The sequence below is a fragment of the Echinops telfairi genome, unplaced genomic scaffold, assembly GCF_000313985.2.
Source record: "Echinops telfairi isolate 266 unplaced genomic scaffold, ASM31398v2 ScPeMD7_19;HRSCAF=73, whole genome shotgun sequence".
NCBI classification, from domain to species: domain Eukaryota; kingdom Metazoa; phylum Chordata; class Mammalia; order Afrosoricida; family Tenrecidae; genus Echinops; species Echinops telfairi.
Window position 1 is genome coordinate 2,321,042 of NW_022103916.1, and position 11,860 is coordinate 2,332,901.

The 11,860-nt window shown below is 40.0% G+C and overlaps 1 protein-coding gene across 1 annotated transcript in view; it reads right to left on the bottom strand.

The window, feature by feature from the left end:
* Positions 1-11,860, bottom strand: part of GSPT2 (G1 to S phase transition 2) — a 44,226-nt gene that overhangs the window by 2,416 nt on the left and 29,950 nt on the right. The window lies entirely within an intron of this gene.

Sequence of the window (11,860 nt, forward strand, 5' to 3'; positions counted from 1 at the left end):
GCTGCTGCTGCTGCTGCTATTGCAGCAATCGCTGCTGCCTCTGCCGCCGCTGGCCCCAACCCAGCCCATACCGCTGCCGCAGCTGCTGCCAAGATCCATGACCTGGGACCCTGATGTGTGGCGGGGAGGGAGCCAAGTGCCCGCGCGCAAGAAATAGCACGCTGCACCTCTAGGGTAAAGCAGAGTGGAGGACCCAGGTTTATCAACAGGAACTCAGCGCTGCCTAGGTAGCAGTTAGCTTCCAACACGGCATCTGCAACTGCAGCGGCAGCAGCAGTTATGGCGGCTCAACACCCTCCCCCTTGTGTGTGTGCGGATCTCCTCCCCTAAATTCAACCACTTCCGATTCCACTGCCAACCCAATGCTCAGCATGGATTGACCCCTTACTGCCATCCGTACACTTCCCCTATTAGTTCTATACCATGCACTTAGACCAAAAGTAAAATTTTAAAAAGTGAAATTTCCATTTGTTTTTGTTCACATAATGTGGGAAAACAGTTTACTATAATCGAATGATTAAACATGGACAAGAAATCGGATTTACATACAACTCTACCCAATGATCCAAGTAAAAATGAAAATCAGGTTATGAGGTAACTACCTAGAAACCCAGCAATCCAAAGGAGCAATGAGGAGTGATTTGGCAGCAACCCCTTAAATATCGAAGATATAGCTAAACCAGTACTTGGGAAATACAACTTAACACAACTCAAGTTGGAATTCAGGTGTTTTTTGTTTTCAATTTCTATATTTTCAGTGGAAAAAGTCCTAGTTTTGCTGAGGTCTTCGACTGCACAACATGAAGTAGCATTTGTTTAGTTTTTTCAATTAAGCATCAGGTTGTTAGCATTGGAGATGAAGGTGGAGGAATTCCAAGAAAATCTTTGTCCCAGTGAAGCAGTCCAACCTACACCACTTCTAGTCACCTCTTTATGCAGGTATTTAAACATTTTCTGACCTGCCATGTGTGGAGGATAACAATAAAGAAGCAATAAAGAACACAAGACTCACTTGTATTCTTCCAACCATCCATAGTTAGTTTGAAATTGCTCCCTTTGCCAAACCCTCCCCATAGGCCATAATAGGCCCACGAAGAACTGAGTTTTCTGCCTTAGTCTGTGGGACTAGAATGCTACTTGTTGCAGATGCTGGATTTCCTGGTTTCCTCTAAAAAAAGGAATTTGTGTTATATTGTGCCCTTCTTCATATAGTGGCAAATTCATGGAGTCGTGAGCTTAAGCCTAATCAAACCGATTATGAGCTCTGACATGAACTATACCAATAAGCAGAATCTCCCTCGCATAGAGAGTATGTAACATTTGAGCTAAGGCCCAGAAGAGTTGATTTGTAAATTATTGAAATTTAGATCTTAACTGAAATAGGAAAACAAGAAACAGGGTTAATATAATTTGCCAGTACAAGATTAAGTCATAGACTAGAGTTAGAAATCTAACAAAATAAACCCAAGCAAGAAACTATATTGCAGAAATAAGTAACTGATTGTTAACTTCAGAATTGCATTCTCCAAGCTTTGGGGTAGGAAAAAATGCTTTATTTTTTGACAGGCTTAGGCAATTGATGTTTTCAGACCGTGGCTGTCACTATATTTACTAGCCCTGCACTGTTCCCAAATCATTAGATAACAGAATATTTTAGTCTTCTGGGTTATTGGTAATGGTATTATTTGGCTATGGTATTATTTACCATAGCATAAAGAGAATGAGAACACTTGGACATAATAAGAACTGTAGGACAGGTGCAGAGATCCTTGGCTATCCTCATGTGCTAGAGCCTTTTTGGGGCATTCTCTGAACCTAGAACAGACTTATTAAGATGTCTTGGGAGGAACCTATCAAAGCTTAGGCAGTTGTGTTCACATAAGGTACGCCATGCAAGTAATAACAAGGGAGCAGGACAGACCTGAGATTTTTCCTTTGCTTCGGTTAATTGCAGTGGTCATGGATATGTTGGCATAATTGCTATGTACTGGTGTCTTTGTTACAGAGCAGAGAATGCTCCACCTTTAAAGCCCTCAAAGGAGTACTATGTGGATGTCCTCTGTTCCTCATCCTGAGAGTTCAGAAGGAGAAAGCTATTGATAAGTGTGTACCCACAAAGGTTGACTCTGGACAAAACTTTTGGATGGAGCACATAGCTTCAGTGTCTCTGTCTATAATTGTGAAAGAGTTCATCAGTGTGGTAGTTGCATAATCTGTTGTCAACTTGAGACTATTAAAAGTGAACGGGTGGAGTTTAACCTGTCAAGCAGATCGCAGCTTGATTACCTCATTTGGAGGTGCTAAGGAGATAAATAGTTCGCTGGTGGCAGGACACACATTCTCTCCCTGAGAGACATTCTTGTTGACAAGCCACATAGAGCTAAGCTGATGGTAGCGAGGGCCCTGACTCCACAAGACTTTCCACCTACTGGCCTGTGATCTTCCTGCATTCAGCATTATTTCATGGCTGTGTGAGTCTGAAGAAGAATTTATAGACTGGTATTGGACATATGGGCTAATATTGGACTTATGGGCTTGATCTAGATTTCGCTGGGATGTTTTCTTAATGTACAATTGATCTTTGATATAAAGCTCTTTCTTATACACATATGAATGTCTATGGATTTGTTTCTCTAGTCTACCCAGACTAACACATTATGGTACCTTGGGAGAGGGGTACTAGAGAAACAAATCATAAAGATGGAGAGCCTGTTTGACCCCTGCCTCATGGTAGTTTCTCTTCTTTGGTTAGCCAGAGGTCAGATATGGCCATGAAGTTTACTGGATTGTTTTCTGGAAACAATATGGAAATTTAAAGGATTGATTCCTAGAAACTGTCTTTGGTTAATCCTGTCTGAAGTAGTGAAATGATTGTGATAAATGTGAATCTTGAGTTTGGGTTGCAAAATTGCCTCTTATCAAAGACCGTGCTGATTAGCAAAAATGGCAGACAGAATGTCAAAATGGTTGACAGAAAGCCTGGCACAAGCTTGATGCAGTCAGAAGCATAATCCTATATTTTGTATCAATAGAATAATTTAGATAAGGATTACATAAGTTAGATGAGGATTGAACTTGACTGTTTTAAGAATTGAGTTTAGGATTGGATTCTACTTTGTTTACACTGATTTCTTCTGCTTTGTTACTGTTGATATAATGATTGATAGAAATGATTATTGGGAAGTATGAAAACAGAGAGCTTGTAAGCCCACTTTCCTTAAGCCATTAAAATTTTATCTTTAAATGGGTTTAAGACACTATGTATATTTCTTATACACATATGAGTGTCTGTGAATTTGTTTCGCTAGTCAACCCAGACTGACACAATCAGTAAATGATCAAATGTTCGTCATCAGAAGATCTTTTTTTAAAGCCTGTTGCTTAAGATGATCTTCTTCCTCTTAAAAAAAAAAACCCACATGTTTTAGTGTAATCTATATCACAAGTACATAAAAATCACATAAAGCAAAACTATTGATTACTGACTTATTAGAAGGAAAGCACCCTTATAACTGCTACCCAAGTAAAGAAATTGGACTTCACCAGTAAGTAACCCCTGAAGGTCTCTCTATGTCCTGTCCCATAACAATTCACTCCTTTGACTCCTAAATGTAAATAAATCGACTCATTGGCATCGAGTCAATTCTAATTCATAGCAACAGTACATAGGGTTTCTGAGACTGTAAATCTTTATCTGAGCAGACACTTCTCTTTTTCTCCCACAGAGTGCCTGGTGGGTTTGGACTGCCAACCTTGTGGTTAGCAGCCCATAATCTAACCAGCATCATCATTAAGGTCCCTGTAAATGTAACTCACTCATTCACTCATGGCTGTTGAGTATATTCTGATTCATAGTGACCTTTTAAGACAGAATAAAACTGACCCTGTGGGTTTCTGAAGCTGTAAATAGTTTTTAAAAGAGTTTTATTGGCACTTCATCCACATGTCATACAATTCAATAATTTGATCATATCAAGAAGAGTTGTACAATCATCACAATTCTAGAACCTTTTCTTCTTCCATTTACTCATTGTTATTCATGTAATTATTTGTATAATTGTAGCAAAAATATACACAACAAAACATTTTCCAATTCAACAACTTTTACATACATAATTCAGTGCCGTTGATTATATTCATGTGGTACAACCAGTATTGATTCCTTTTTCTAAATTATTCCACCACCATTAATATAAACTCAATGCTCCCTAAGAAAACACACTTCCTTTTTCACCCATGGTAACCATTGGTGAGACTTTAAATCTTTACAGGATTAGAAAGCCTTATCTTTCTCCCATGGAGGACCTGGTGGTTTCGAATTGATGACCTTGTGGTTTGCACCCCAACTCATAACCCAGTATGCCAAAGGACCCCCCCTCTAAATGTTACTAGTATCCCATTATTTATAATAATCACCCCCATGATTTAAAAATAGTTTTATTCACACAAATATATATATAAACATAAGCACTACAGCTCAATTTTGCATACTTTATCTGATTGGGCTGGGGAGGAAAGGGTAGGGAGGTGATTCAGGTTACCATGGGATCTAACTTCCTTCTCCCTTTACAAAATGTGCAGGAGCAGAGTTTTTGTATGTTAATAAAGATGGGCCATTTCTTTTTTTTTAAATCCCTTCTTAGATGTTACTAATTTACTTTTAAACTTTTATTATGGATTAGGTGAAGGTTTACAGAAAACACTGTTAGCTTTACATTTAATAAATGATACACATTTCATTTCAACTCATCCATTTCAGTCACCTCAATGAGTCATAGATTTATCCCTCGTTCTCCTTGAAGCTTCTATTTCTATTGTTCTTTCTTTCTTATATCTTCTGCCCTTGGATAAATGCTGCCTTTTGATCATAAGTGGTTGATCATTCTAACACAGGAGTGAATTCAGTTGCAGAATGGAAGAGTAACCAAAGGCCACTGTAGTGGGCATCCCATTCGATTTTAAATGACCAATATGCCTGGTGTTTTATTATTTTGTCTTCTGTTTCACATTTTTTTTCTCCCACTCCATCCAGGATGTTTGGATGTGATCCTTTTTAGAGCAGTTGATAATGGTAGGTGGGCATCATGTAGTACTTTTAAAAGTATCTTTTAATATGTATGTTCCAAATCTACCCTCTCTTTTTTTAATGTATTTTAATTCTTTTCCTCCAAAAAAACCCATTTTATTGGGAGCTAATATCAATATAATTCCATAGCACAATCCTCTTTACCCTATCCCCCACTGGACCGCCCCCCCCCCAGGAACCCTTATTCTACTTGCTATCTCTAAGGTTCATCAATCCTGGGTTTCCTATACCGAAAAATATACAACAAAAATTCAAGAAGGTTACACAGAATGACTGAATACATCTTAGATAACCCCCAATATGGACACACACACACACACACACACACACACACATATACACGGTGAAAGAGGGAGAGAGGGGTGGGGAGAGAGAGAGAGAGAGAGAGAGAGAATATTGAAAACCAGATCAGGCTCAGTATGAATCAGAGGTGTTCCCCATTCAAGTCAGGTTTGTCATTTTTGTCTTCTATAGTCATTTCTCCAAGGCACTATGTTTGGTAACCAGTTTCTTCCCATCCCTATATTATGAGTAGAGAGAAATCACTGGAGGCGTATTCCCTATGTAGATCTCACAAGTATATCTTGGACTGCCACTGTCATCCATAGCCTTCTGAAAACCAGAATCTCACAATTTAGCCTCTGATACTACTTCTTCCTTCAACATCAGATTATATGATTTACAATCCTTGGATCACAGATATTGGTACGCTTCTTCCATGTTGACTTAGTTGACATCTCACTTAGTTGGCTGCTTGTTTGAGAACAAGCATTTAAGACCCCAGACCCTATTATTTTTTAAATTAATCATTTTATTGGGGGGCTCATAAGTTTTATGACAGTACATCGTTCAAATGTATTAAACACACTTGTACATATGTTGCCATCAACATTTTCAAAACATTTTCTTTCTACTTGAGCCCTTGGTATCAGCAACTTTTCCCCCTCTCTCCCCAACCCTCCCACCCTCTTGAATCCTTGATCAATTATGTATTATTGCTGTTATTCCATGTCTTACACTGTCCTTTGTCTTCCTTCACCCACATTTCTGTTATTTGTCCCCCTGGGGGGTTGCTATATATCCCACCTTATGATGAGTTACCCCTTTCTCCCCCCCATCCCCACCATCCCCTTATCCTCATGATATTTCTACTCCCAGTACCATACCCAGGGTTTTATCTGTCCTGAATACCATATGTTGAGAGCTCTTATCTGTACCAGTGTGTGTACTCCAGTCAGGGAGGAAACATTCAGGAATTAGAGGAATGATGTGTGCTTTATTGGTACTATACTGCACCCTGGTTAAATTGTCGTTTACTTGTAACACTTCTGTGGGGTGGGGGGGGATGTCCAATTGTCTACAGATGGGCTTTGGGTCTCCCTTCATTCACATTGATATAATTGTTTGTTTTGGATCTTTTGATACCTGATACCTGATCCCATCAACACCTCATGATCACACAGGCTGGTGTGCTTCTTCCGTGTGGGCCTATTTGCTTTCTTGCTAGATGGCTGCTTGTTTAACTTCAAACCTTTGCGACCCCAGTGATAGCCAGACACCATCAGCTTTCTTCCCCACATTTGCTTATGTACACATTTTGTCTTCAGTGATCATATCGAGAAGGTGAGTATCAAAGAGTGCCAAGTTATTAGGACAAAGTGTTCTTGTGTTTAGGGAGGCCTTGAGTAGAGGTGCAACGTCTGTCTGCTATCTTAATGCTTTCGTATATAAAAATATGTACATTGCCTTGTATCCCTTTCATTATAAATTATCATACTTACAGATATACCTCTATAAATAGCTTTTGCTTCCTACTTCTTTCCTCTATATCATTTCACCTTTTTCCTGTCCCACTATCATGCTCACTCTCCACTTGGCTGTAATTCCTCTTGAATACATTGCACTTGATCAAACCCTATCAGACCTCCTTACCATCATTTTTAGATCTCTTGTTGTTCCCTCAGCTCTGAGTTTGTTGGCTCCCTGCTCCCCTTCCCTGCCCCATCCTCTCCCATGTTCCCTAGGGACCACCAGTCCCATTGTCTTCTCCTAGAGATTGTTTGTCCTCACTATCTTATATAGATAGATATAGGTTGAAAGAAAACAAAACAAAAAAACTATAGATAATTCCAGATCTGTCTGCTCAACCTTACGAGTGTTTTCCAGTTGGGTCTGATGAGGTGCTAAGCCCTGTCCCTGGAGTCAGAAGTCTATTCTCAGATGTCCTTGGGGACTTGGTTACTTTGCTCCCCTGGCTGCCGTTTTACTCCTTTTGCATTTCATCCTGCTGTGCATGGGTCAGACTGGGCACATTTTCCACACAGTGTCTCCAGGGCTGTTCCCATAGCACTATGGGTCCGTGAGTGTATGCCCAGATCCTATTCTGATGGCCAGGCATCATCTAATTTCTTCACCACACTTTGCCATATAGCTCCCTTATCTTCTGTGTTCCCTTCATGCATGACTGTTAATGGTTCAAATAAAAGACAGCCAGTAAAATGTCTTGATAATTTTGAAGAGTCTATATTCAGCTATCTGGGCTACTGAGAAACTAAAGATGTTTTGCCTCATAGCATCCCTGAATGGACTTCCCAGTCCATATTTAAGGCCCAAAACTCATTTATCTCCTGTCTAGGGTTCAAGCACACATGAACAGAAGCAGAAAGCAAAATTAATGGATTAATTGTAACTTCAAGAAGAGTAAGCACGCATTCCTATCATAAAAGAAACTGTACTAAAATTGAATCACATCCTGGCTACCATAACAAGATTAACTACACCATTCAGATTACAACATCAAAAGGAACAATATTGAAAAATAATGAAAACAAATGATATTTTGACTAGTTGAAACCAATTGTAGTGTCCTGAACCTGGGAACATGGGAGTGCATTCTAAAAGTAATCACCAGCAGAGACTTTCCCATAAGGGGAGGGAGAATGGTCAGGTGCAGTAGCAGTCACCTTTCTGAGATGGGAGGGAGGAAAGGGCAAGTCACTTAGCAGCTAACAAAAATGGAGTTTCTTTTGCTAGTCTGCCTCAGGGCCACAATATGAGGATTAATTGTTCTGAAACGAGAGCTGGGATTTATTGGAAGCCCAGAGTCCATTCCTGGATCTATGTTTTTAATGTGCCTTTGGCTCCCTTTTGAGGCCACCTTGTTAATTTATGGTACAGAGTCTTATCGATCATCTCCCTAAAGCATAAAGTTCTTCCATTAATATTGCCATTGATTAGCCCCTGGTACTAATTTTTAAAACATGATTGAGAGAGAGAGAGATTGGACCAATGTAGGCTAACTCTATATCTAATACTTGAATTATTCACTTGTACAGAATCAATCCTTTTGTGACTAGACACTATTTTTACAAACAATGGAAGTTGGTTGTCAAGCAAAATTTACAATAATATTCACAGAGAATTTCAGTCACAGGTTTGCTGGAATAATATTTATCTTAATACAGCATATACAACATTGATGTTTTAAATCAATGTTTGTCCACCCACCAACAGTTCAATTCTTTTGGTATAGCTGTCTTCTGCTTTTTCAAACACCATGAATTTTCAGTCTTTAGTCCTCAGGTTACAAGTGTGTTTGAGACAGAGCCCAGTCCATCTAGTGGAGTTTCTTCATCGGATCTCTCTGGTGCAGCTTTTGGAGCATGTTGTGCACCTTCAAGATCCAGGATTCAGTGCCCCAGTGTTCTATGGCACGTGGCTTGGATCTCCAAGATGTGCCCAGAAACTCAGGTCAATGTGGCTTATTGGATGCATATTACCAGGGATACTCTCCCCTCAGGGTCCTTAGAAGTATTTTTAGTCATTCCCCACACCCAATTTTGTCCTCCCCCCTTTCTACCAATGGTCATGTAGTACTTGTGTTCCCCCAGATGTATCTGCTCCCTTTGCTCTCTCCTGGATTGACTTTCCCATTGGTGTCTCTCATCCCGCTGGTAGGGATATCTATCTGTTGGAGGACCTCATGATAACTTTGCATGGCAACCACTAAGTACTCAACATCCCCTCTTCCTTCCTTGAAATTTTAACCCAGGTGATGTGAAGAGACTTCCGCCAAAGTGACTGTCAAGATACATACCTAGTCTTAAATTCTTTGAAAATAGTGAATGACATAACTTGCAATTTCCTATATTCTTGACTTAGCTGACTGCACCTCTATGTATAGTTTTAAATGTTTCTTCTTTGTTCTGTATATCAATAATTGAATACAGTTGAATCCAGAAAAGGTGTACATTTTTAACAATAATGATTCCTGAGGAGTTTTGAACATTTCTATTAGGAAGGTCAGGTTATGAGTTTTAAGATTTTGTTGTTGTTTTTAGGTGCCATCGAGTTTGTTCTGACTCATAGCGGCCCTATGTACAACAGAATGAAACACTGCTGGATCTTGCTCCATCCTCATAATTGTTCTTATGTTTGAGCTGGTTGTTGCAGCCACTGTGTTCATCCACCTTGTTAAGGACCTTCCTCTTTTTCCCTGCTCTTCTACTTTAGCAAGCATATAATTTCAAAATTGTGACATCTATCATTCTTTCTTCCTTTATGTCCCTTAATCATCAATTTGGTTCATTTGAACTGTAATGTGTAACAAAAGGCAGGGGAAGTGTTTGACTCCTTCCCTTTTGTGTTAGGTTGCGTTCTCTAGATATGCAAAAATAGTGACACTATTTTGTGTAACAAGGACATAAAAATCACTAGCCTTCTGGGACATGATCACTAGCCTTCTGGGACATGTAAATCAAAACAATTATGAGATATAATTTTACACCCACAATGACAGGCTAATAATAAACAGAAAACAACTAATGCTGAAGAGGATGTGGAGAGGTTCTTATACACTGCTGCTGGCTTTCCAACCATTGTGGAAAGCAATATGGTGCTACTCACAACAACTGGGAATAAAAACCTCATACAATATTTCAGCCTCATATACTCCAAAGAAATGAGACACAACATGAAGAGATATATGCTCTCCCATGTTCACTGTAGCACAGTTTACAATAGCAAGAAACTGGAAATAGCCCAAATGGAATGGATAAAGAAATTCTGGTGCATACACATAATAGAATCCTATGCATCTCTAATACACAGTGATGAAACTACAAAACAGCTCATCACATGGATGGACATGAAACCCAATATTCTGAATAAAGTTATTCATTCCATTAACGACTTTTTTCTCATTTCCTTTATGATTTTTCTAGAGTAAGCCAATATTCATTTGCTATTTAATATTGTTTAATTTCCACTAATTTGGAGATGACCTGGATCTCTTTTGGGGTCTGATTTATATTCTCCTTTTGTTGTGGTAGACTAACATACTTTATATGATTTTTGTTACTTTAACTTTATTAGGAGTTGCCTATCGGTCTGTTTTAGAGAACGTTGCATGTGTGTTTAAAAGTGTGTGTATTCTGTTGTTGAGTAAAACGGTCTAGAAATGTCCGCTAGGTCCAGTTACATGATACTATTTTTCAAGTCTTCTTTATACCTACCAATTTTCTGTCTAGTTATTATACCAAATAAATACATATGGAAGTCTCCAACTTTAACTGTTGAGTTTTCTGTTGCTTACACAACTTGCTAACTGCAAGTTCAGCAGTTCAAAGCCACCAGGGGAGAAACATGAGGCTTTCTGCACCCATGAAGATTTACAGCCTCAGAAATCCAAAAGGGCAGTTGTACTGTCTGATAGGATCGCTATGAATCTGAATAGACTAGATGGCAGTGAGTTTGGCTTGGAAGTACTATCTATTTAGAGCTGACACCAACTCATAACAAACTTATTTATAAAATAATATATAATAAATAAAATATAAAAAAACAGTTACATACTGTTCTATGTAACAGAACAGAGAGACTCTGCTTCAAGTTTGCCTGCGTGCAGAGTGACCGGGCAAGGTGACTGTTTTATTCCGGGTTGATCAATGAAATTCAGAACTGTTTTCACGTGAAAAAAAAAAGAAGAAAAGAAATCAATGTGGCTTTGGCAGTCTCCAGACAAAGAGGTCTGACTGGATGGTCTCATTCAAAAAGAAGATCATCAAAGAGGATCAGTAGATCGGAAGCTTTGGGTGGTGCTGAGCCTTCCTGTAGCCCCCCTGAGTTTCCTCCTTCAGAGTGTCTGTCTTGAAACATTCAAAACAAATCCCTTCCCCATCGCAGGCTGGCCGTGGGGGTGCATCGTCACGGAGGCTTCTCTTTAAACAGTGGCCGGAGTCTGCAATTCCAGACAGAGCTCCATGCGGCACTTCCAGGGGCTTCCAGCGATAGGGTCGGCCTGCCCCACCAGCCTCAGTGGACCCCAGAAAGTCGCTACTTCATTTTAGAACAGTCACCATCTCTGTGGGAAGACTGCTGCCCCCGAGCCCATACACAGACAAGGGAGCGCGGAGCACAGCATCGTAGAAAAAGGATGTTGGAAGGAGGTGTGTCTCTGTCAAAATTGTTTATTGGCGTTTCAGATGCTCGGTGCATCGGGACGGAGGCTTCTCTTTAAACAGTGGCCGGAGTCTGCAATTCGAGACAGAGCTCCATGAGGCACTTCCAGGGGCTTCCAGCGATAGGGTCGGCCTGCCCCACCAGCCTCAGGGGACCCCAGAAAGTCGCTACTTCGTTTTGGAACAGTCACCATCTCTGTGGGAAGACTGCTGCCCCCGAGCCCATGCACAGACAAGGGAGCGCGGAGCACAGCACCGTTAGAAAAAGGATGTTGGGAGGAGGTGTGTCTCTGTCAAAATTGTTTATTGGTGTTTC